Source organism: Hemicordylus capensis, chromosome 5 (genome assembly GCF_027244095.1).
Source record: "Hemicordylus capensis ecotype Gifberg chromosome 5, rHemCap1.1.pri, whole genome shotgun sequence".
NCBI lineage: Eukaryota > Metazoa > Chordata > Lepidosauria > Squamata > Cordylidae > Hemicordylus > Hemicordylus capensis.
In genome coordinates, this window is record NC_069661.1 from 19,117,992 (window position 1) to 19,142,034 (window position 24,043).

Consider the following 24,043-nt stretch of genomic DNA (forward strand, 5'->3'; position numbering starts at 1 on the left):
CTTCCTGCAGATGTTGGACTACAACTTCCATAATCCCTGACTAGTGGTCACTGTGGCTGGGGATGCTGGAAGTTGTCATTCAAAAACAGCTGGAGGGCTGAAATTAGGTGGCCCTGCCATCCAGTATTGGAACAGCAGCAGTGCACTCATTCAGGCTATCAATCATTGGTGTGCTAATGTTAACCTGCAAATGGGCCACCATATGTAGGGAATGCATTTCAGTGTGGCCAGGTGCTCATGGAAAGCTTACACGGGTATGAGGCTCCCCCTTGGCTTGCATCATGTATAAATCAGGTCCAAGAGATTGGCTTTGAGAAGCACAGGTTATTATTTTAACTTAAGCAAAATAAAGAGTGAAGGTAGCACGCTCTGGCCTAAAAAAAGGTCAACAAAGGAAAACCGAAGGCAAAAAGAAGCCAGAACAGGGCTCTGTGCTAAAAGAGAGGGTAGCTGCTATTTTTCTCCAGGCGTTTGATCCGATTGACGGCCCTTGTCTCAACTTACTAGTCATTTGCCATTTCATTAGCTGCCAGGTTTTCAATTTCTGCCTCTTGGAAGTTACACCGCTTTGAACAAGTCCCCACAGTAATTGAATTTGCCACAGAAATAGAACACTGGAAAATTTCATTTTCTTCCCGGTATGAAGGCAAGCTCAGCAGGCAGGGAGGACATCTATTCCTGCTGGACTGCCTTCTCTCCCCTTCTTTTCCCCAGCCCCCTCTGTGTTTTCTAATGACCCCCTCTCCCATACACAAATATAAAATCACAGAGAGGGGTGCAGCGGGGGAGAACGAGAGAGAGAGGCGGCTACCTTTCAAATGATCGCTGAGTGCATCAGCCTTGCCATGTTGCAATTTCCTTCTAAATGCCTTCCACAAATAATGGTTTTCAAAATGAGCATTAACAGGCTTGATTACACGAAATTGTCCTTTTAATTTACACCAGTATTCTATTGATCACACAAGTGCAGATTAAAGTGTTCAATGAAGCCCATGATGAGGTATTAAGCAGCTAAGGGTCCTCCAGGGGCCGCCAGGGACGGCCAGGAATATGCTAGAAGTGTACAGTTATTTCCCCATAATGAAGTGGCACTATGCGAAGGCATGAATCGCTGGCAGGAAGAATAGATCGGAGATGATGAGCTCTTCAAAGTCATTTCTCGCTCACTCATTCAGCCTCATGCCCAGCTCCTCTTGCGATTCTTCTGCATTACTTGTCATGAAATGCCAGGATTTACTTAGCCAGCTGATGCAATTTTTATGACCTTATTGCTTTTTCACCATGGTAATAGTTTTGAATCAATTTATCAATCCAGCGGTGCCATCAGACATATTGCCCTGAAGATCAAGTCCAGGTCATTCCATCAATTCACTGCGGTTTACGAAGATAGAGAAAAAAAGTCAGGCCGTGGGGGCTATCAACTTCAGATGGTTTAGTAAACATGCCGCTTTCCTGCTTTAACTGCTTCACTTCTGACTTAGGATCTTTCTGCTCATCAAGAGCAACCACAAATCTCTGATTAGCAAGCTAGTAAACATCCAGAGAGAAGCATTCAAGAACGGACAGCAGATAACAGAGACAATACTCCACAAATCTGTTTTGATATCTTACCAATATATCATTAGTATACCTGTACTTTACTGCCACACAGAACATAATTTGAACCCGGGTTCCTTCCTCTGTGGCAAGACTCGATAAACTGTGACTTACTAAAGGGAATGCAGAGCACCAAAAAAGTATTGTGGCCAGGGCGCTTTCCAGATTAGACCCTGCAATGGGGTCATGGCGTATCTCTGAAGTGTGCTTCCACACCTCCTGTGTTGCGACACCACAGTCCCTACGCTGACAGCAAGGTGCCGTTCAGATTTCCAATGCCTTGTTTCGAATTTCATCGCTGTGATATAGTGCTAGAATGTTGTATATCCGGTGTTTAGAAGTTGCTGTTTTTTCAGGTTGTTAGTTTTCACGACTGCTCCCCCTGCTGGGCGCTTTGCTATTTACATTTTGAATGAATGGAAGCATTTTGCCGCTGTTGAGTGGTTAATCTGGAAAGCGCCCTGCTACCCTCCCCTCATTGTTATAGTCCCAGGATGGCAACAAAACCAGGAGTTGATGAAGCCCATGAGGGCTGTCATTTCATATGTGGACAGTAAGATCAGCGGAAGCTGCTTTAAGGTAAAATGGGAGCACTTCCTTCCCCCCCCCCCAACTCTCCTAGTCCCCGCTGCAGCCAGCTGCCCCATTCTACCGGCATTTTTTAATGTAGAAGGGGGGACTTCTCTCTCTTCCCCTGCTTCCTGTAGCTGCTGCGGCAGCATTTAGAAGTTAAAAAGGTGTGTGTGTGTGTGTGGGGACTTCATCCTCTCCACCCCAACCCTCCTCACAGCGGCAGTGGGGCAGCAAGAGGCTTAATCTCTCGCCTCTGCCGCCGTCAGCAGCGGCAGACACAGTCTTAAAAGTTAAAAAAAACCCACAACTTTCCCCCCGTCCCAAGATCTGCTGCTCTTCCAGGATTCGCTGCCATAGGCAATTGCCTCCATTGCTTCTGCGGTAATCTGCCTATGAGTCCGGCTCAGATCGAGCCGGCTCGCACATCCCTAGTGGAGATCCTCAGACTGGCCACCTCTGGATTAGAGCATCGCTTAAAATGCACACAAACCCAGCCTACCGAATACTATCATGCCCAAACTAAGCCCAGCCTAAGACATATGCCCCAATGTTGTGCAGATGAAAGTAGGGATATAATTGTCACAGCAGATTCTCATAGCAAAGACCCCTGATCAAGCACCCCCCCCCCACCTGCCCAATCACATATTGGTGAAGGCTGAATTCCACTGGCTAGATGCCCTGCCTGCAAAGTGCCCCTTTTGGTCTAATGGCAGCTCACAGCTCCACCCACGTACTGGGAGCACAACAGCTGTTCTCACTTGCAAAGTGGGTTAAAATTTATACATTTAAATAAAAAAGTGGCCCATAAAAATAATACAAACAGTGACACCCATAGCAACATGCAGTAATTTAAGGTCATGAAAGATTAATCAATGGGAGATACATTATTTTTCTTTTAAAGCAAGCTATGTTTCAGCTCGGGGAGGAAATGCCAATGGCTTTAATTAATTCTACTTAACATTAATAGAATAAGGTCATACTTGCAAAAAACTGTTGAATAAAGCAAAAATGCATGGAAGATATACTCTCTGGTGTTACTCATAATGAAGAAGGGTTATCTCATGGTCAATCCAACACCATTATTTCTAGGTTAGAGATAGAGTCACACAAAATATATGGTGATGACTTACCTAACTCAATTGTTAAAAAGGTTTGACATACTTTTTTATATTTATTATATATTTAGATATTTAACCTGCTCCGTCAGCCCTGAGAAAAGAAGAAAACATTTTACACAGAACCTATTGAGTAAAACAATGAATATGACACAGGCGAACATTTCTTGTAGTGAGTTGTAGCCCACTCTTAAACTAGGGACAGGCAATTGCAGCCCCAAAGACTCAATCCGGCCTAGAAGGGTTTCCCATCTGGCCTCTAGCGTAGTCTGATCATAAGGAGCTCTATCTATCTATCTATCTGTCTGTCTGTCTATCTATCTATCTAGTACATTTGTATACTGCCCTATACAAAAAAGCCCCTGGGTGGTTCACAATCTATGCACACCTTATGCACCTTCTGTTGTGTGTGTCACAAGCTGATACTGCATGCAGCCCACTCCTCTGAGCAAGCTGCCTCAGTCATGCTTGGACCAGAGCAGCAGTGCCTGATCTCACACCTTCCAAAGATCACCATTTACTGGGGCCAGTCCCTCTTTTCTGGTACCTGTCTCTAGGGATGTGCGAGCCAGCTTGAACTGTACCGGTTTGGGGATAGACTTGTAAATGGGAATCCTGCGAGGATTCCCCTTTACAAGTAAAGGGGGATTCCACAGCCAGCCTGGGCTGTCCTTGAGGAAGCTTGGAGGAGCCCCTTGCTGCCTCCCATGTTTCCAGAGACTCTCTGCAGCATCCTTGCCTGAAAATAGAAGGTACTAGGTACTCTTCTGCTCCCCCACCCCCGCACCGCCAGCCTTATGATAGGGAATCCTATCATACTGTGTTCTACAATCTGTGTTCTGTCATACTGTGTTCTACAAGCAAAGGGGAATCCTCGCCAGATTCCCCTTTACAAGTATATCCTCGAACCAGCTTGTGAACTGGTTCTGCCCGGTTCGATGGCTGAACTGGACCCGACCGAGTTTGGTCAGACCCGGAACCAGACTGGACCGGGTTGCTTCGAATCCAGTTTGGATTTGAACCGAACTGACGAAACCGGTTCCGGGCACATCCCTACCCCTCTGACAAACTGTTCCCCTTTTGTCTCCATTATGCATTTTGGGGAGATGTAACTCGGGAATGCATTTTAAAATAAATATATTTGATGCATATATATGCATTAAAATGCTTCCAGGTTCATCCCTTCCTCAGCTCCTGAGAAGTTATAGTGCACTGGCAGTGGCATTGAAGTGTACATGCACATGGACCTCCAGACAGCAATGCACTATATTCCTTTCATGCACCACTTCCATAACAGCCTATCCAGTAGGTTGCTTGCTTCAGAAACCAGTACAGGGCGAGCTATTGCAGAGTCAATGGGCAGGAGAGAGGGAGGAGCTTTCAGCAGCATGGATGTGCATTTTGGAGGAGGAGAATGTTCTCAGGTACCAATCCTTGGTGTGAAAATAGCAGCATTCTACATCCACACAAATGTGCTGATTTTTCTGAGTGAAATAGTGGAAGGTATCTGATCTATAGGGCATATGATTGGCCCTCACAATGCTTCACATGGAGCTACTCTCTCTCTTGAGATCAATAGGGAAGTTTTTGCAACTGAGGCTACCATGTGAAGAGTGTGGTCCTTGGACCTGCAAGAGTTTGCTGGATTAGGGTGAAAATATTTTGGGTTAACTGTCCTAAGAATTTCAATCCTTATGGCAGGGATGTTTTTGGCTACAACTGGTCAAAGGCCATTGTGTCTGAGGATGATGGGAGTTGTAGTCAAGGGCCATTGTGGCCGGTGATGATGGGAGTTATAGTCCAACAACATCCAAGAACCCAAGACTGAGAATTCTTGCCTTATGTGCTTAGTGTAATCATGTTGTATCTCGGATGTCTTTGCTAACAATACCTAAAGGTGATTTGTGTTCTTTGTGTCTGTGTTCTAATTCATAAAAACCAAGCGACTTTATATTATTGACTTCTAAAGTCCAATCTGTTGTGACTGATGTTGACACTAAGGACTTCCTGATGTTCTCCTGAAATCCAAAACAACCCCCAGAAGTGGTACGTGTTCATTTTTCTTCCTTAAGTGTAGGAAGCTACCATATCTTCGGAGAGAATTCTAAATTGATATCTAGTAATTTCTAAGGTAATTCAAATGCCTAATGAAAAGTCACCTGAGGCCACTGGGAAAAAAATAAATACATTGTTATTGATCATGCAATATGGTATTAGGCTAATTTAATAAGCCTCTCTCAGAGACGTACTTAATTCACCAATATTGTCATTTCTGTGCAGTGGAAGAGGTTGCTGGTTAAATGTGTGTTCTGGAAGCTGAGTGAAGTGCTTTGTAATTACTGGAGTTCGATACTGCTGCTTGGACATTGTGTTGTTTTCTCTGGTCCTGATTATTCCTCAGCCTCATATGGCTCAGACTCAGACTCTTAATACTGATTGAATAAAGATTCATTAATCCTGATATGACCCCTGCTTTCTTTCTGTGTACTCCCCCTTCATCTGCAGAGTATTGCTGTAAAGCAGGCATCCCCAAACTGCGGCCCTCCAGATGTTGCTGAACTACAATGCCCATCACCCCCAGCTACAATGTATTGTGGCTGGGATGATGGGAATTGTAGTTCAGCAACATCTGGAGGGCCACAGTTTGGGGATGCCTGCTGTAAAGGTTGGGTCCAGTGACTGCCAGCATATTCACTACAAAGACACCCAGTGAGTTATTACATATTCAGTTTACCAACTCCAGTTTGACCCAGGGGCGGAGTAACCTTTTTGCCACCCATAGGCAAAAAGGCTTGTGCTGCCCTTAAAGGGGGGGAAAAGCCCTGAGAAGGGGGGTTGGGGAAAGTAATCGCCTTTTTCTTTGATTTTTTTAAAAAAGAGGCCGTGGCGGCAATAGCTGCGGGGAGGGGAAAGTTCCCCTTTTACTTGGGTGGCGGTGGCGTCTGGCTGCAGCTGCAGGGAGGGAGGGCAAGCGGGGGGACAGCCACAGTCCCCCCCCTTTTTAACCTCTATGTCTGCTTTGCAGGCAGCAGTGGCAAGTTCCTTCCTCCTCCCCTCCTGCTCGGCGACTGAATGGCCACTGGGCTCTGCTATATGCCGCCCAAATCCAACTCTTCCCTCCTCACCCCCCTACCCTCCCTACAGCCAGCCGCTGCCACCACTGCTGTGTCTCATCCTGCTGCCAGTGATCTTTAGGAGGCAAAAGGGGGAACTTTCCCCTCACCTGGTCGCCCCCCCCCCACTCTGCAGCTACTGCTGCCGCAGCTTTTGAAAAAATCAAAGTAAGAGGGGCAACATTCCCTTTGCTCCCACTCCCTGTAGATACTGCCGCCTCCACTCCTCAAATTTTGCCACCGTAGGCAGATGCCTCCTCTGCCTCTGGGTTAATCCACACCTGGCTTGACAACAAGGTTCATATCTTTCACCCTGGGTTCATATCCAAGGTTCATATGAGTACTGTATGGGGTTGTGGTTATGATGTTAGGTAGGATGTATTTTATAGAACTGTGTTACTTTGTATATTATTGCTTGTAAGCCGCCCTGAGTCCTATGGGAGTAGGGCGACATATAAATCTAACTAACTAACTAACTAACTAACTAAATATCTTTTCACCCAAGGTTCATATCTTTCACACGCTTTTGGAGGGTGCCATTTAGAGCAGAGGAGTCAGTCTCTCTTTTGCTCTGTGTTTCAGATCACATGAGATTTGTTTCCCAAGAGCACCTCTGATCAACTCCTTGGCCCTATTGACACAACAAACATATTCTTTTTTTAAAAAAATAGATCTATTTATTTAGTTTGCAATCTTGCAGCAGCAAGATCAACATAAATACATCATTGTAACATAGTAAGTCTATGCTTAATAACTAATGAAATCTCTCATAGATGAGGAGCAAAGCAATGGGTGTAATTTAACCATTGTAGCTTCCCCCAAAGAATCTTGGGAAAGTCCGATTCAGACATTACGCTGAACGAGTGTACAGATGTCTGTACACTCGTACATGTGTTTGTGTGAATGGCTGTAAAGTAAAAGTAAAGTGTGTCGTCGAGTCAGTGTCGACTCCTGGTGACCACAGAGCCCTGAGGTTGTCTTTGGTAGAAGACAGGAGGGGTTTACCATTGCCATCTCCCGCACAGTATGAGATGATGCCTTTCAGCATCTTTCCTATATCACTGCTGCCTAATATAGGTATTTCTGGGAAACATACCAGGGGGATTCGAATCGGCAACCTCTGGCTTGCTAATCAAGTCATTTCCCTGCTGTGCCGTTAGGTGGCTGTGAATTACTGTACCTCCGTTCAATTTAAAAGTGAACCTGGATACAGGCTCTTCAAATGCATGGAACAGATAGGAAGTATACTTCTGTACCTACATTTACCATAACGTGAATTACTGTACCTGTTTACAAATCTGTACCAGTGTACATTGTACATTCATGGTATGAGTGTTGAACATAGCATGTGAATGGACCTGATGCAACTTGCTCTGAGAACTTCAGATTTCTCTGAGATCTCTAATACATGCTTACTCCCCACAGAACTACTATGTTTCCAGGGAAGAAGGAATGGCTATCTAACCAATTTAATTCTGTAGTGTGCATGTGCTCACTGTTGCCACCTGTCAATTGCTAGGAACAATTAAATAGGACTGTGTACTAGCAATGCATGCTCAAAACACAAACCCCTTTGCTTCACATAGCTATAAACATTACTGTCCGTATACTGCAGATGGGGGTCAGCTTACTTAAGGCCACCCAGCAAGTTCATGACAAAGATAAGAATCAAATGGTGAAATCCTGTGGGCAGGTCCATAACTCAGTCTCTTAGCTGCTATACTACACCAGCTGTCAGGCCGGATTCAGACATAACGGGGAACAGGCAGCAGAGCAGCCAGACGTCCCCAAACTTGAATGTCTAAGTGCAGGGAACTGCAGTTCAGACTCTAACTCAACCCGAGGGTTCACTTACCAAATTCCAATTTGAACCCCTCAGTTTGAAGTGAGGTTCGCTGCTCGGGACTCCGGTGTGCGGCTGCCTCCATTACATCTGAATTCAGTAATGGAGGCAGCCTTCCCTGGGACCAGAGTTGAGGGAAATAAGCTCCTCCCTCTCTCCGTCCTCGCAGACTGCAGAGAGGAGGCCAGCACTTATGTCCAAATTCAGACTGGTAAGTGTGTGGGGTGGGGGAGGTGGGGAGTGGAACCGCAGGTCCTTTGGACCCTCAGTTCTGTGTTATGTCTGAATTCAGCCTCAGTGTTATTATCATTATCATTTAATAACATTGTTAACATTGCTATGTTTAGTAGAAGAGATGGAAAAAAGTAACCCCAATACATGCTCAATACAATACACTACTGTTTGTTTGTAGTTTAATCTTCAAATTGGGGCCTTCAAATTGCCCTATGAATTTGCACCCTGTAGTGGCTGTGGTTGGGGTGGTAAGGCAGGGCTGCACAACTTCAGCCCTCCAGCTGATGTTGGACTGCAACTCCCTCCATCTCTGATCATTAGCCACTGTGGCTGGGGATGCTGGGAGCTAGAGTCCCACAACAGGTGGAGGCCACAGTTATGCAGTCCCATGGCAAGGCACAGTCTTGGCTCACTCTGCTAAGATAGCAACCTTGCTAAAAGCAAAGCAGGTCTGAGTTTGGTTGGTGCTTGGGTGGGAGACCACCAGGAAGCCCTTGGTATGGTGAGTTTTCCCTTGAAAAGTGAAAAAAAAGCACAATTCTTGATGAATTCTGAGAGAGTAAGTCTTGTAAGTGCAGCCTTTTAGAGCAGAGTCTGCATGTGTTTCATAGCAGAACACTTAAATTATATGGAGGTGCCGTGTAATGGCCAGCATTTCTCAACTGGTGTGCTGTGGCATACCAGTAATGCCACAGGACACTGGCCAGTGTGCTGCATTAATCAGTTTGAGTCCGCACCAAAGGTGGGGAGTGGATACAACTTGCTTTTGGTGCTGGCTCACTGAAGGATGCAAATGACCCCAGTCTGAAGACTTCCTTGCAAAAGTAGAAACTTTGATGCGGATAAGACCCCCATATTATTTCACACGCAGCTCTGCTTGCTATTCAGTCTTGCTCAAGAAAGCAGAATAAATAATTGTGACTTCTACTGCTGTTAAGCCTTTGGAAACCAGACATGCTTGTGTTACAGCACATGGATAAGACTTTCACAGTGCAATAGGGAGCAATTCAAATCTATTTGTTGTACTTTTACTAATTTTTATTTAGCAATGGTTTTCACTATTTTACACTTAAGCCACTTGGGTAGGCAGGATATATTTCAATCCAGAGAAAGATGAGATAAAGCATCTGTTAAATAACTGAACAAGCCACTTCTATGGGTTGCTTATTTTATTATTGATTCTGCTTCTACTCTGCGGTTTCTCTGAACAGTCTACATTCAGGTCACAAGCAAACAACCATCTAGGAAACTTTCAAAGCCCCCCTTTCACTTAGCTTCCCATTGTGTGTTTTCAGATCATATTCTGAGCCGTAGAATATCACACTGCCTATGTGCTCTTGAAATGTGAACTCAGCCTTATTTACTGTATTATGTTTTTATTCCAACCTTCCTCCAAAACTGGCACCTGTGGTTTTCTCCCCCCCACCCCCCGCCCATTCCCACAACCCTGTAAGGCAGTCTGACTGTGAGATAGTAGGTTGGTTCGCACAATCTTTAATACAGTATTTATCTGGATCCAAGACTAGGTTCCCCCCCCTCAAGTTTTTGATATCTGTAGGTCATCTTAAATTCAGAGCCCTTTTCCTTTTGAAATTCCTTTTGAAATGCAGATATAACCTGTATTTAACCTCTGCATTTTAAGGGGGGAGGGGTTGGGTCTCAAAATGCTCACTAACCCTTTAAGAAGTTCCACATTTAGTTCATCCTGGCACAATGTGACACCCAGATGCCTCTGGGAGCAAGGACACAAAATGCCAGTCAAACAAATATGATTTGCAGCTATGCTCTACCAATGGTGTGCAGAATGACAGTCTACACCAGACAATGGTATACCCATACAATGACGAAAGCATGGGCTGCAATCCTGTACACAGGCTGCATTAGTCCAATTAACATCAGAGTGCTTTGATGTGGTCAGCTTGCTAATGTTTACACCTAATGCAGCAGATACACATGACTGCTAGGTTTATCCCTATAGTCTTAACTTGTGCGCATATATGAGTCCCCCGTGTCTTTGTGGGTTGCTCTGATACCTTATGTCCACTAGAGGCCACTGTGGCACCTGCCAAACTGGCTGCCAAATTTCTTGTGGCTCTAGAACCATCAGAGGAGGCCAACTCAGAGAACAGCAGCATGGGACATGAAATTAAAAAATAAAATAAAAATGACAGGACTAACTGCTGAGGACTGATAGTAGAAGGGTCTCACTAAAGAGTCTGGGTAATTCCTCTGGATAGGCTTTATGTCAGTTCCAAACTAGTTCAAAATTGGATGTTCTTAAAAATCTGCACAGAATAAAAAAGAAATCAAAATAAAAACAAGGCAAAAATTGGTTTGTAAGCAAAGATTTGGCTGGTTATTTCAAATCAATGTGGGATTCTTTCCTGCTGTTGCTTTCAGTTTGGTTTATTCTCTCTTCCAGTTTTTCTTTTCCTATCCTGTTTTCCCCTCTAGTTTCTTTTCCCACATAAGAACATAACATAAGAACAGCCCTGCTGGATCAGGCCCAGGGCCTATCTAGTCCAGCATCCCGTTTCCCACAGTGGCCCACCAGATGCCTCTGAGAAGCCCACAGGCAAGAGGTGAGGGCATGCCCTCTCTCCTGCTGTTGCTCCCTTGCAACTGGTAATTAGAGGAATCTTGCCAATGAGGCTGGAGCTGGCCTATAGCCACTAGACTAGTAGCTACTGATAGACCTGTCTCCATGAATTTGTCTAAGCAACTTTTAAAACCATCCAAGCTGGTGGCTATCAACACATCCTGTGGCAGAGAATTCCATAGATTGATTATGCACTGTGTGAAAAAGTAGTTCCTTTTGTTGGTCCTAAATTTCCTGGCCTTCAGTTTCATGGGATGACCCCTGGTTCTAGTGATGTGAGAGGGGGAGAAAGAATTCTCTCTGGTCACTCTCTCTACTCCATGCATAATTTAATATACCTCTATCATGTCTCCCCATAGCCATCTCTTTTCCAGCCTAAAAAGTCCCAGATGCTGTAGCCTTGCCTCTAGGGATGTGTGAGCTGGCTGGTGGTTGAGCCGGCTCGCACTTGAACTGGCCCGCTCAAGTGCCACCCTCGAACTGGACTGGGCCCGGTTTGGCTTGAGGTCAAACTGAACCTCCTGAGCTGGTCAAGTTTGGGTTTAAATAAATAAATAAATAAATGGTGGACTTACAACCATTGCGGGGCTTCAAGGGTGCTGTTGTGGCCATGGGCGTGTGTGTGTGTGTCTCCTGAGGCCCCCCCCCCCGCTGGCCTCCCCTGGACTCAAATGACCAATTTCAGGCCATTTTTGGCCTATTCCAAGTCTCTCTGTGCTAGTGGTGGCCTTTTTGGAGGCTGTTGCACATGTGCACCAGCCACACAAATGGCCAGTGTGCATGTGCACAGTCTCCAAAATGGCTGCCTCCAATGCAGAGAGGCCCCGGAATAGGTAAAATCTATGCAAATGGCCAGTGTGCATGTGCAACAGCCTCCAAAATGGCCACCACCAGAGACCGGAAATTGGTCAAAAATGGCCCCAAATCTGCCATTTGAGACTGGGGGGAGGCTGGTGGGGGGAGGTGGACCTCAGGAGACTCCCCATAGGCATGGCAGCAGCCCCAAAGCCCCGCAATGGTGGTACATCCACTTTTTCATGTTTAATTCCCCCCTCCCAAACCCCCCGAGCCAGACCTGAACCGGTTTGGACTTGAGCCAGACCGGGCCCAGCTCTAGTGTACGCTGGTATGATTCAACTCCAGTTCTACTCAAACTGAACCAGGTTTTCCGGTTTTGTGCACACCCCTATCTGCCTCATAAGGAAAGTGCTCCCTGATCATCTTGATTGCCCTCTTCTGCACCTTTTCCAGTTCTACAATGACCTTCTTAAGATACAGTGACCAGAATTGTATGCAGTACACCAAATGTGGCTGTACCATAGATTTGTATAAGGGCATTATAATATTAGTATTTTTATTTTTCATCTCTAGCATGGAATTTGCTTTTTTCACATCTGCCACACACTGAGTAGACACTTCCAATTATCTATCTACCATGACCCCAAGATCTCCCTCCTGGTCAGTCACTGACAGCTCAGACCCCAGTATATATGTGAAGCTGGGGTGGGTTTTTTGCCTCACTAGGCATCACTTTACACTTGCTCACATTGAACAGCAGTTGCTATTTTGTCACCCAGTCCCCCAGACCAGAGAGATCTTTTTGAAGCTCCTCACAATCTGTTGGGGATTTCACTACCCTAAATAGTTTACTGTCATCTGCAAATTTGGCCACTTTGCTGCTTACTCCAATTTCTAGATCATTTAGGAACAAGTTAAAGAGCACTGGTCTCAGTATAAATCCTTTGGGGACCCCCACTTCTCACTTCCCTCAATTTAGAGAACTGTCCATTAGGGCTGTGCACAAAAACGGAAAACCTGGTTTGGTTCAAGAAGAACCGGACTTGAACAGAACTGGGTCCAATCCATTTCTGTGTACACTAGAGCTGGGCCTGGTTTGACTTGAGTCTGAACCAGTTTGGGCCTGGCTCAATGGAGGGAAGTTGAACAAATTGTTTTTAATGAAAAAATGTCGAGTGTGCATGTGTGGTGGCCTCCAAAATGGCCACAGCCAGTGCAGAGAGGCCCAGAATGGGCTGAAAATACCCCCAAACAGGCCTTTGAGACCAAGGGGAGGCCATCAGGGGGAGGGGGAACTTCAGGAGACACTCTCGCAACCATACCAGCACCCCTGAAGCCCCACAATGGTGGTAGGTCCACCATTTTTCCATTAAAAACCCCCCACAACTCGTACTAGCCCTGTAGCAGCCCGGCGGGTTCAGCTTGACCTTGAGCTGAACCAGGACTAGTCTGGCTCAAGGGCGATCCCTCAAGCTGGGCCAGTTTAAGTGTGAGCTGGCTTGACTTCGAGCCAGCTCGCACATTCCTACTGTCCATTTATTCCTATCCTGTGTTTTCTGTCCTTCAATCAGTTATCTGTCCCCTTATCTCATGACTGCTAAGTTTACTAAAGAGCCTTTGGTGTGGAACTTTGTCAAAAGAGTTGTGGAAGTCCAAGTGTACTCTCTCAACTGGATCATCTTTATCCACATGCGGGTTGACACTCTAAAAAAACTCCAAAGGGTTAGTGAGGCAAGACTTGCCCTTGCAGAAGCCATGCTGGTTCTCCTTCAGCAATGCCTGTTCTATATGTTTAACAGTTTTGTCCTTGAGTATGCTTTCCATTAATTTACATAGTACAGAAGTTAAGCAAACCCGCCTGTAGTTTCCAGATCTCCCCGGATCCCTTTTTGAAAATTGGAGTTATATTAGCTACATTCCAGTCCTTTTGGTCAGAGCCTGATTGTAGGATAAGTTACATATTTTTGCTAGGAGATCAGCATTTTCAATTTGAGTTCCTTCAAAACTCTTGGGTGGTAGATGCCATCATGGGTGGTAGATGCCATCATGGGTGTAGATGCCATCATGCCCTGGTGATTTATTAATTTTTAGTTTTCAAGACAGTTTAGAACATCTTCTCTTGTCACCTCAAACTGGCCCAGTTCTTCAGCCTCCAAACCCGAGAAATTCAGTTCAGAATAGGGTATATGGTCAGTATCCTCTGCCATGAAGACAGATGCAAATAACTCATTCAGCTTCTCTGCAATCTCCTTACCCTTCTTAATAATCCCTTTCATGTCCCAATCATCTAAGGGTCCAACTGGTTCCCTGGCAGGTTTTCTGCTTTTGATATATTTAAAGCAGTTTTTGTTATTCCCCTTGACACTTCTAGCTATATGTTCCTCAAACTCTCTTTTGGCATCCCTTATTGTCTCCTTGCATTTCTTTTGCCAGAGTTTATGTTATGGACATGTATATGGCCAGGTCTCTCTGACACCTCATTCCTCAGAAAGGACCTATTTTCCTTAGTCTGCTTTCTTCTGAGTTCTTGGCTCTTTCCTCATCCTTCTATTCCCCATTTCTTAGGTATTTTACCTGCCCTGCATCCCTCTAAAATCTGAACTGCTGTGACTTCACAGCAGCTCAACCAATCACTGTCAGAGGCTTCACCAGTACTTCCAGGGGTGTAGCTATAATTGAGCGGATGGGTTCAAATAATCCAGGGCCCCCAGCTCCTGCGGGCCCCCCAGCTCCACCCCTCACTATTTTATTCATTATCTCCCTCACTCTGAGGGGCTGCCAGGGAGAGGGGTGAACATGGGCCCCTCTCCCCTAGCTACACCCCTGAGCACTACCATCACAAAATCTCTTTCTGGATGATGATGAGGATGATGATGATGATGATGATGATACTACTACTACTACTAGTAGTAGTAGTAGTAGTAGTAAATGTAAGATTTATGTTATAAAATGTGAAAGTGTTCATGCCAATGAAGCACTGACATCTTTTCTGAAAGAAGTAGAAATGTTACCATTGCATAGAACATGGAACATTCTTATTACAGATGTTTGACCCTTCAGTTTTGGTCAGCACTGAATGGCTTGGAACAACCTAATTGTTGGCGCTAAGTCAGTCTGTGCTAAACCAGAGCCTAAAGGGGAGACCATTGTTTTCCATGAGCCAGGCCCACAATTTTTGGTTGTGAGTACCATCTTAAGAGACAAATGCTCACAGTGATTTGGCAACATCTACCACCACACCCCTAAGCTGGAAAATAGGTGATAGTAATGGTTGCACTTATAGCCTTCTCAGTGTTATCACCCCTTTGTTATCTCTAACCACCCCCCCCCCACAGACACAATTAAGGCAAAATTGAAGTCATTTATGCCCAGAGCAAAGGGTCAGGGCCAGGGTAACAATGAACAAGTTGTTGTACTTAGGAATTGTTTTTGGTGGTTCGGTTTGGATTCAAAATGAATTCGAAACGAACCACTGGTTCACAAACTGGTCCAGTTGAAATGGCTGGTGGTCTGGTCCATTCACTTGAGCTGAGTTGAACCAGTTCAAACTGCTTTGACCCGGTTTGAGGGGCTATGATTGTAATGGGGAATCCGGTGAGGATTCCCCATTACAGGCAAAGAGAAATCCTGCCTTTAAAAGGTTTCTAAGGTCAGCCAGGGGAGGCAGCAAGAGGGCACCTTACCGGCACCGGCAGTGACTGGTGCTCCCCACAGCAGCATGGCCCACATAGCAGTGACACGGTTCCAGCATCTGTGGATGCACAGAGGCCATTTGCGTGACAAGCAAATTTGTATGACATGCAAATTTGCGTGATACACAAATTTGTGATCATGGAAATAGTCTCCACAGATGCACGGAGCATTTACGGAGGCCAGAATTGTGTTGCTGCCATGTGGGCCACACTGCTGGGTTGAACACCAGGCTTTAGAGATGCTGCCAGCACCAGCCTTCTTGCTGCCCCTTCCAGCAGCCTTTTAAAGGCAGGATTCCCCTTTGCTTGCACAGAGGAATCCTCACCAGATTCCCCTTTATATGCATCACCTCTTGAACTGCCGAACTGGGTCGAAATGGTCCGTAACGGATCAAGCCTGGTTTGGTTCAAACTCAGACCCACCACCTTTTTTTAGGCCGGTTTGGTTCAAATTCAAACTGGTCAAACCAGGACTGTTCAAATCTAACCTGGTTCAATTCAAACTGATTCTGCACACACCTTGTTGTACACTCTCAATGACGTAATCTTTGGAGATAATTCCTGTCAATTTCCATTTCCATTCCTCTGACAGCATCGATAAAGTTTTATAGTAGTTTTTGTGTTTTAAGAACTTTCCAAAGCTTTTAAAACACTATTGCCAATTTGGCTGCTGGAAGACCTATGGTCAGGACAATAAAAGCATGACAACTCACTCAAAGCAGAAAGCTTTGCAATGCTACCACCTATTTTCCATCTCTAGAGGTGTAGACTGTGTCAAAAATCACAATGAGCTTTCATTCCCCCAGATGGTACCGACCGCCCCAGCTGGCTCAAATACTACTGAGGGCCCATGAAAGCCTCTCAGGACATTCCAAAAAAGGAAGAAAGGGTGTAAGTATGAGAAAATGCAATAAATAATACATGGCTTGTAATTCTGAGGGTCTGTGACCTTTAGAGTTAAATAGGTACCTCTCCTGGATATTCAGTCAAATTTTTCTGGTTGGATCCTTTTGATCTCACAAATCAGATTTTTATTTGAAATTCTTTTCCAGCTTCTGCATCACAAGTTGAGTTTTTGGCTGCACCAAAGAGAAATAAGCATAGTTACTGTGAAGGAATATTTTACACGTCACAACACAGGCACTATTGTAAGCATCAGTGACTGGAAAGGAAATGGGGAAGAACAACATGATGCTTTAATAAGATTTTGGAGGTGAGATTCTTGAACCACGTTACAGGAATAATTAGTCTTGCTTTTTTTTTTCAAGGGACCCCGGGATGATCTTTGCTCAGCTTTGTAAAAGTGAACAAGAAGAGTTCACTTTTGAAAGAGACCTTTAATCAGTATTCCATTTTGACAGCAGGGGCTACAGTCTTGCCAAGACATTTTTTTACTAAGAAGTCAGTTCAGCATCAAAGTCCTAAATGATGCATAAGATTTCATGGCTAGCCCCTTGGTTTCGATGTTATGACTGATCAGGGGTAGAAGAAATGCCTTTTCATTTTGCTGAGATTGCACAGGAAGAGTCATAGGGTGTGGAAAGAAAGCAGCAGCAACACACACACACACACACACACACACACACACACACACACACACACACACACTTTTCTTCCCCCGCCCCATCCTCCCTCATTCCCGAAAAAAACACATCTGTCCATCTATGGCATTTTTCTCCTACTGTGAAAATAGGTCAGAGTAATAAAGCACTCTCCCCCATGATGCACACTAGTACAAAATCATTTGGGTCTACATTTCTTAGTCTGAGAGAACTACTATATTGCTTAGGGAATGGCTCCCAAATGAGATAAACGGCAATGCGATTTTTCTTTGCTTTGGATAGGGGAGAGAAATAATAGGAAATAAGATAAAACATTTTTGTGCCCCATACAGTTTTTCTGTTGTGTGTGGTGTGTTTTTTAAAATAAACATTTGAATCCATAGTCTCTTCATTCATAGAATAATAGAATGTTGTAATCACCGCAACCTATGCGGGCAGGCAAGTTCTAATTCACAGGTTGGGGTGCTCTTGGATCCATTGCTACTTCAAGATGCTCAGGTGTCAGCAGTGGCCAGAAGTGCCTTTGCCCAGCTTCAGCTGGTAACCCATCTGTGCCCATTCTTGGAGAAAGCAGACCTGTCACCTAGCCCTAGAGACACATGCCTTAGTTAAACCAAGCCAGGATTACTGCAATGTGCTCTACTTGGTGCTGCCCTTTTAAAAAAATGTTTGGAACTTCAGCTGGTTCAGAATGCTGCTGCTAGGTTCTCATCTGGAGCTGGTTTTGTTGAGCGTGTTACTCCAGTTTTGTAGCAGTGTGTTAGTCTACCAATTTGTTTCTGGGCAAAACTGAAGATGCTAGTCATTACTTTTAAAACCCTAAATGGTTTGGGACCAGGATACCTAAAGGAACACCTCCACCCATATCACCCTGTCCATCACTTTTTGTCACCTGAGGAGGCCCTTCTGAAGGTCCCACTACCATCTGAAGTGCAATTGGTGGGAACAAGGGACAGGATCTTACTCTCTCAGCTTCCTAGTTATGGAGTTTCCTGCCTAGAAAGGCGTGAGCTGCCCTTTCCTTGGGTGCTTCTGTTGTCTACTGAAGACAGTCGCACCTGTACTAACAAGCTGGTGGGGAGGACAATGAGCCCCAGCTGCTTGAGGACCGGCAACTGCTCTTTTGCTGCCTTCTGGCACCATCCTGGCTGTAACTGAGCCATGTAGGCTGGTCAGTAATCCAGTAGAGGAGGTAAATCCCCAACTGGGTGAATGATCAGGGATTTCCCTCCCATATCGGACAAATGACCAGCCCACACGGCTCAGTTACAGCAGAGGTGGGGCCAGAAGGCAGTGAGAGAGTAGTGGCCGGTACCCAAGCAGCTGGGGTTCATGTTCTGCCCCTCCAGTTTGTTCATACGGGTTGAATGAAGATGTTGGGTCAGTTCAGATGATACATCCAACTGGCCCCACCCACCACTTGATGAGGGATGTGAGCACAAATGCATCATGCTTCTCCTGTCCATATGCAGTTTCACTTTGCACAATTGCAATGGGGGCCAGGATGTCCAAACTGCCCCCACAAAAAAATTAAATATTACATCAAATTGTGTGTGAGAGGCAGTTTAGTCCCCACCCAACCCCTGGCAATGATTAAGCAGCAACAGGACAGTGTGTGGAAAGAGAGGTGTGACTTACATAAGAACAGCCCCGCTGGATCAGGCCCAAGGCCTATCTAGTCCAGCATCCTATTTCTCACTGTGGCCCAACAAATGCCTCTGAGAAGCCCACAGCAAGAGGTGAGCAATGCTGTTGCTCCTGCAACTGGTATCTAGAGCAGTGGTTCCCAACCTGGGTTCCTCCAGATGTTGCTGAACTACAACTCCCAGCATCCCCAGCTATGATAAATGATTTCTGGGGATGCTGAGAGTTGTAGTTCAGTAATATGTGGAGGAACCCAGGTTGGGAACCACTGAGAGGCATCTTGCCTCTGAGGCTGGAGGTGGACCCTAGCCACCAGATTAGCAGTCATTTGATATATCTATCCTCCATGAATTTGCCCCTTTTAAAGCCATCCAAGCTAGTAGCCATGACCACAGTCACATCCTTCATCACATGCTGTGTGGGTCTGGTAGGGCGTATCATCCCAACCAGCCCATTCTTCTTTAGGCAAGCATTCATGTTGTCTGTTGTTTGATTTACTCTCCTGCTTTTGCCTTGTTTGCTGTGGATGTTTTATTTTGCAGGCTGTTCTTTTTAATCGTTGCTTGTATCAATCAATCAATCAATCAATCAATCAATCAATCAATCAGCTTTATTATGGTCATAGACCAGCATAAGATAAAGGAGATGATTACAATGCAAAGTGTAATGCATAGTGATGCATAGTGATACATTAAAAGACATATGGAGACATTAAAAGGTATTTAGGCGCAAAATACGACATCAAAATAGCATTAAAAGGCCTAAATAGGCATAAACGACATAAAATGAGTATTGTATAGGGTTGTGGTTTATGAGGCTATGTAAGATATATTTTTATGAAATTGTGCTGTTGTGTATGTTTGCTTGTAAGCTGCCCTGAGTGCTATGGGAGTAGGGCGACATACAAATCGAACTAACTAAAATAAATAAAAAGGTATAAAGGGTATGGAAAGGATAAAAGGAATCCAATTGCTGCTGGGTTCAACAGCTTCCGCCCAGCCCACCACCACTTTCAGCAACGAGCTGGGTGGGAGGAGCGGCTGCACCAAGCATTGGTTCTGCTCTAATGTGAGCAGCTGCTTTGGGGCCATAGTGCGGGGTACCCTGGGATGAAGCCTGGGGCGGAGGCGGGAGTCTGCCCTCTCCCAACTCTTTCCTGCACCACACCATTGCTCATGTGGACGTGCAGAGCGGTGGAGGCAAGAATGGCTGCGGCTTGTCTGCTGGGGAAGGCAGGTGAGTTTCTGCCTTTCCCACAGCCCATGAAAGCAGCAGCTGAAGGCTGTGTGCATGACCTTAAAAACTCATAGACAAATTCATGGAGGACAAGTCCATCAATGAAGCTCTTCTCATGATCAGTGGGAAGAGCTGGAAGAGGGTTTGCGGGGAGAGCTCTCCCCACAGACGATCAGAAGGCAGCCCTGGGTGGCCAGATCGACCGCCCACACGACTGCTGCTCCATCATGGAACTGGCGGGGGCTGTGGGGATCAGGGGCTGTGTGGCCCCCGGAAGTTCCAGGATGCTCCCGAGCCCAGGTAGTCCCCCCCGGTACCGCCAAGTAGTCGTGTGTCGCCGCATGCCGCGGCAACACACGAGCAAAAAGATGAGGTTAACAGAGTGCTCACTCTGTTAACCTTGTCTAAGTGGAGGGGTATTTAGGGTTAGCTGCCAGGAGCCACGCAGCTCCCGTTGCAGCACACGATCGCCCCAAAGCGGGCTAGGCTCCCTTAGCCCACTTCTGAGTGATTGTGAGAATCACATCAATGGCTACTAGTTTTGATGGCTACAGGCTACCTACTACGACTACGACTACAACTTCTTTGTCCGGCTACATGTCCCTTTGTCTCCTTTACCCAGCCTGGCTAGGCTTATTGGGTCCGGCCTCAGAGCAGAAACAGGGAGGGGGATGAGCTTCACCCTGTGCCTCCTCCATCCCAGGCTGCTTCTTCTTTGTGTCTGCCCCTCTCCAAGGGGGCCCTGACACTCGCCACAAGCCCACCTCTCATCCCCAGCCAGCTCCTTATATGCCTCCTCACAGGCTAAGCATTGCCTGCCCCCAGTTATGGGACCAACATCCCTCTTTATTCCCTGTAATTGCTTATCCCTTACAGCTGCTGCCAATGTCACTTCCTCTCCTCCCTCCTCCCGCTCAGGCCCCCTCCCTTCATGAGGCATGCTGGTGATGTCATCCTCATGTGCCTCTCCTTCGGCCCATTCAGGACTCCACCCATCCTCTTTTGGGTTTGTGGCTGAAGCCTGGGCCTGCTGCAGGTCGTGGAGGACCACTGCGGCCAAATCCTCACCTATTGGCAGTCCTTCCTCACTTCTCCCTGGCTGCCTCCCATCCCTACCTCCTTGGACCACCTCACCTCTTCATCCTCGGAGGTAAGGACAGTCGGCCCTGCCGGACATACTTATATACCACTTTTCAACAAAAGTTCTCAAAGCAGTTCACATAGATGAATGAATGAATGAATCAATCAATCAATGCATGCATGCATGCTTCCCTGTCTCAAAAAGGCTCACAATCTAATAAGAAAAATTAGGTAGGCACCAGCATCTGTCACTGGAAAGATGCTGCACTGGGTTGGATAGAGACAGTTGCTCTCCCCCTACTCAATATAAGAGATTCACCACTTTAAAAGATGCCTCTTCTTTGCTCAGTTAGCAGGGATCCTCCATGCTGAGAGGCAGGATGCCTCTGAATACCAGTTGCAGAGGAGCAAGAGCACAAGAGAGCTAAAGTAAAGTGTGCCATCAAGTCAGTGTTGACTCCTGGCGACCACAGAGCCCTGAGGTTTTCTTTGGTAGGATATGGGAGGGGTTTACCATTGCCATCTCCTGTGCAGTATGAGATGATGCCTTTCAGCATCTTCCTATATTGCTGCTGCCCGATAGAGGTGTTTCCCATAGTCTTGGAAACGTACCAGCGGGGATTCGAAGTGGCAACCTTCTGCTTGTTAGTCAAGTATTTCCCTGGCAGAGGATATGCCTTCATCTCCTGGGAGTGTGGCTTCCTAAGGCATCTGGTGGGAAACAGGGTGATGGATTGGAAGGACCTTGGACCTGATCCAGGAAAGGCTCTTCTTAGGTTCTTAAGACCCATGCAAGAGCCCTGGGGAGCCACTGCTAGCCAGCATCAGAAGCAATGGACCAGATTGACTTTGACCAACGGTCTGACCCTGTGCCAGGCAGCTCCTCACAGCCACCTCCCTTGGCTGGATTGTGCCCTATAGATCCTGTTTTCCTTTTAAAAAAACTGCCATGCTGCCATGATGAATAACACAGTATAAATCACTAATTAGTTGCAAGACGCACCAGTGGTGATGTATGATTCCCCACCCCCACCCCAGTGTAGGAACTAACATTACCATTGTCAGAGGGACGGACCAGATAAAAAGGCTTTTTCCAATTTTGGTTTCCACATTTCCCTTGGTTCCTCTGAGACTGCGTGTGGCATGGCTTTGTTTATGCGTGGGGCCTGAAGTAAGAGGGAAGTTTGTTTGAATTACTCTTAGCAGGAAAGATTGATGTTTAAATCAAACATCTGGGCAAAGCCAGGAAGACATTTCCTAACAGTCGATGCAGTGTTCAAGGTATAATATTTATAAAGCCAGGCCGAATGGTACATATGTAGATCTAGGACAATTTGATATTTATGAAGTGCCGGGGTTTTATTTGGACAGAAATTTTGGTAATTATCTTTGCAAAGGGGCCATTTATATACCATTTGAAAGTAAATCAATAACAAATTGGAATGCCATTTTTTTAGTGGCCACTTTCACTGCTGTGCAGAGTGCCAGCTAAGTTGAGCAAAATGTACCTCTAGATCTGCCAGGCATACTTGGAAACATCCCTAATGCTCTCTGTTCAGATTTCAAGGGCCTTCATAATGGCAAATGAACCATGCGGCAGTGCAGACCCTGTTGGTTGCAAGAAGCTGGTCACAATCTGTGTAAATACGACTCAGCCCAAAGTATTGTTCTAAGCTCCATGACACCCTAGTCATGCTATAAGGTAGAACCATCTGGAAAATCTCCTGAGGCATTATGGGAAATAATATACTCTCTCTCTAAAGAGGCTCCTTCATTATACATTTTTCGATGATTGGTGAAGACACACATCTTTACCCTGGCCTTTGGCTCAAAGTAGGGTTGTTGTGTTTTCGCACTATATATTGTTTTAATTGTTTAGTTGGTTTTCATAGGTTAGTGTTTTAGAATTTTTAAATGTTGTTAATGTGTTTTTGTTGTAACTCTCTCTGGGACCACGTGGCATAGAGTGCAATATAAATGTAAACAGACAATGTTCTGTAAAGAATGCCTTCCATAGTGTGTGTGTGTGTTATTAATTAGGCATGTCCAGAGCATAAAGCTACCCACCATGAAATTTTACTTGTTTTACTAGAACTCTCTTTTGTTTCCCTCAAAATTCTTTGGGGACTTCACCTGAGCAGGAACTTCAAATATGGCCTAGAACAGGCTTCCCCAAACTGCGGCCCTCCAGATGTTGCTGAACTACAACTCCCAGCATCCCTAGACACAATTTTTTGTGGCTGTGTATGCTGGAAGTTGTAGTTCAGCAACATCTGGAGGGCCGCAGTTTGAGGAAGCCTTGCCTAGAAGTTCACTCTAGGTCAAAGAAGCAACTTAGGGATGTGCAAACCCCTCCTTCCCTCCCCCAAGAAATGTTGCCCGTCTATCAAAACGCTTTTTTATATTAGTCTAAATAATAATAATAATAATAATAATAATAATAATAATAATAATCTAAAAATATTTGACGTACAGAGCAAGGATGCAGTGAGAGAACAGTGAGCAACCTCAGAACTGCCCAACTAACTGCACCAGTGCTGTGGGGAAGCAACAATCTTTGGCACCTCTTTCTTGGGAAGCCCATTATGCCACCTGAAAATATGTCCCTGAGGGTTGTGCAACCCTCTCTAGATGCACTGGTGCATCCTTGCTCTGTAGGTCAGCCCTTATTATTATTGACTGAGATGATGAAATTTAAATGACACGTTTAGTTTAGAAAAAAGACGACTGCGGGGAGACATGATAGAGGTCTATCAAATCATGCATGGTGTGGAGAAAGTGGATAGAGCGAAATTCTTCTCCCTCACCCATAACACTAGAACCAGGGGTCATCCCATGAAATTGATTGCCAGGAAATCTAGGACCAACAAACTGAAGTACTTTTTCACACAACGCATAATCAACTTGTGGAATTCTCTGCCACAAGATTTGGTGACAGCCAACAACCTGGATGGCTTT

General features: G+C 45.6%; 1 long non-coding RNA gene across 1 annotated transcript; it reads right to left on the minus strand.

The window, feature by feature from the left end:
* Positions 1-864: 864 nt before the first annotated feature.
* On the minus strand, positions 865-16,591 carry LOC128327627 (uncharacterized). Its single transcript, XR_008308705.1, has 3 exons — positions 16,533-16,591; positions 3,300-3,378; positions 865-1,371 (listed from the first exon to the last, which is right to left on the minus strand). It is a non-coding gene; the product is annotated as an uncharacterized LOC128327627 (long non-coding RNA).
* Positions 16,592-24,043: the final 7,452 nt, after the last annotated feature.